The sequence below is a fragment of the Aplysia californica genome, unplaced genomic scaffold, assembly GCF_000002075.1.
Source record: "Aplysia californica isolate F4 #8 unplaced genomic scaffold, AplCal3.0 scaffold00372, whole genome shotgun sequence".
NCBI lineage: Eukaryota > Metazoa > Mollusca > Gastropoda > Aplysiida > Aplysiidae > Aplysia > Aplysia californica.
In genome coordinates, this window is record NW_004797642.1 from 302,439 (window position 1) to 305,241 (window position 2,803).

General features: G+C 41.0%; 1 protein-coding gene across 1 annotated transcript in view; it reads right to left on the reverse strand.

The window, feature by feature from the left end:
* Positions 1-2,327, reverse strand: part of LOC101847055 (SCO-spondin) — a gene marked incomplete in the record, with an annotated part of 51,932 nt that extends 49,605 nt beyond the window's left edge. The window contains 1 exon segment of the mRNA XM_013085417.2: positions 2,129-2,327.
* Positions 2,328-2,803: the final 476 nt, after the last annotated feature.

Below are 2,803 nucleotides of genomic sequence, written 5' to 3' on the forward strand. Positions count from 1 at the left end.
CATTATATTAGATTGTTGTCCATCGAGAAAGAAAGAGAGAAAGAGAGACAGAGAGAGAGAGAGAGAGAGAGAGAGAGAGAGAGAGAGAGAGAGAGAGAGAGAGAGAGAGAGAGAGAGAAGGAGGGGAAGGGAGGAATGAAAATAAATAAGGACAGAAACGAGGTCATTCATACAATAATTATTGTCCAAATAGTACACGTATAATACGCCTACACTCCCAATATCTTTTAGTCCATTGAAATCAATCGAAGCAGAAAGGACTTTCAGCTTGCCTTAGAGAACAAGTGGCTATACTCATGCCCCTTAGAACGACCGTCTTTGCTGGCGAATACTGATCTGATTTAAGCCTAAGTGATTTACAGTATCTTAGAATAATATCTGACACATAAATAAGAAGTAAACACGCTGGATTATCGGAATTACTACTCCCCATTTAAGAAAATATGTTTTTGTGTCGCGTATAAGTGTATAAAAAAAACACTTGAGAACAAAAAGGTTCTTTGTCTGAATTCATAGACGTTATTTTCTATTTATAACCTCTTTGGTCTGAAATAATATGCAGGTATCCATGTTAAACAGAAGTTGTAACAACAGCGCTCTATCTATCTATCTATCTATCTATCTATCTATCTATCTATCTATCTATCTATCTATTATATAGATGTTTGTATGTGTGTGTGTGTGTGTGTGTGTGTGTGTGTGTGTATGTGTGTGAGTGTGTCTGTGCGTGCGTGCGTGTGTATGCAACCTTGTTTAGTTTGATAACAATAGTTCAACCTTCCTAAGCTGGTAGTGACCTTTGACATCCAAGGAAAAAGAGAAGTTGTAGATATTACAAGCTACCGCAGCACCTGGCAGTAGTGTTGTAAACTTGTTTATACGATTACAACTATTACAAAGAACAAGGTATAGGTTCAGGGAAAGCATCAGAAATGTCGACATGTTTTGGATTTAACTCTCCTTTTAAGCCATACACTTTTTAGAGATTCAAAATTGGTGCCCAGCGTCCATATTCCAATATGGCTGTTTTCAACTTTCAGCAGGTGGGATTAGAAAGCGACGTCAGAACGGATACGAGGAATATTAATAAATATTTCTTGTGCGAATGTATCATGGAATAATTGGAACCGCCGCTGATGTCTTAGTTATATAACAGAGCATTAAAATGACACAACACAACACAAAATGACAGGACGTGACACCGAATATCACAGAATAAAACCAAAATGACACGAAATGACACCCTTGGATATGATATGACACAAAATGGTACGGAATTACACGACATGACATAATACGACACCAAATTGTGACACAGAATGCTATCAAATGACACATATCGTAACATGATAGTATGATACCATAAGACACAAAAATGGCGTAAAACAACATGAAATGCAATCTTCATGCCTCTTGCGTCCTTCTGACAAGTCTGGTCAAAACAACAAAAAGGCTGACCACAAATAAATCAGAACAAGAACGTATCGTCGGTGTCACAGGCAACCCACTTAAGTCCCTAGTTTTTGTTGTGTTGTTCCTACCACGAATCATGAAAAACAAGAACATTGTTAACCTGGGTCATAGCATTAAATTGTAATTAGGTGATATAATTGAAACGTACATCTTTGATAGAGCTTTGGGAGGGTGATAAAATAAAAAATTCTCAGAACTTACGCGGATTGCCTGCTACAAGGAAGATAACAATATTATTATTAATAATATTATAGCCGGAACACCTAAACTGTTGGAAATGACAGTGTTGCTAAGGTTTTCCTGGTAATCGAAAACAAACTGGATTCAAAGTTCTTTCGACAAAGCAATATTCAGCTTTAGTAAGAATTTTACGGCACTTACAACACAATTAGGTCATATAGGGGCCCAAAATTTAAAAAAAGTGTAACGAGAGATGAAAAAAACAAAAATAGAAGGAGGACAGATGAGGACAATAGATGTTCAATAGGAAAGAAGGAGCAAACCATACCAGAACACCCTCCAAACACCGGCATACCACAACAGCAACAACAACAACAACAACAACAACAACAACAACAGCAACAACAGCAACAACGACAACAACAACAACAACAACATCAATAGACAAGGGTCAAAACAGAACCACTGCACTAACCTAGCCAAGGAAAACGCCCCGCAAAGCTTCAGCAGAGCCCAGATCACCTGCTCAATCCGAACCTTTTTGTGACTGAACCAGCGCGCGGAAAGCGCGTCCCCTCGTCTGCTAGGGCCTGATGAGCAGCCGATAACTGGAAGTTCTTTCGGCAGACGATTAAAGAAAAAAATATGAAAGAAAGAAAGAAAGAAAGCAGAAAGAAAGGGTAGGCAGTCTGTCAGGCAAGCAGGCAGGCAGGCAGTCATGCGGTGTGGCGGGGAGGGCGCTTGAGAGGGTTGGTGGAAGGCTCGCTCCGTGGTTGTATTGCGTGTGTCTTGTGGTCGGTGACAACATTGCTGACGGGGCAGTCTTACTTGACTACCCGTGTTGGAAGGAGGTATATAGAGAGAGAGGGAAGGAGGAGGAGAGGTGGGGAGGGATAGAGAGAGGGAGGGAGAAGGAGAGGTGGGGAGGGATAGAGAGAGGGGAGGAGAAGGAGAGTTGGGGGAGGGATATAGAGGGATGGAAAGAAAGAGAGACATCGTGAAAGAGGGAGGGGAGGTAATGAGGGGGAGGAGGAAGAGAGAGAAGGCGAAAGAAGAAAGGCACTCATATTATATTCAGACTCAATTTTACACAAACATGAACACACACACACACACACACGCGCGCGCCCAAAAACAGGCGAAGAGAGAA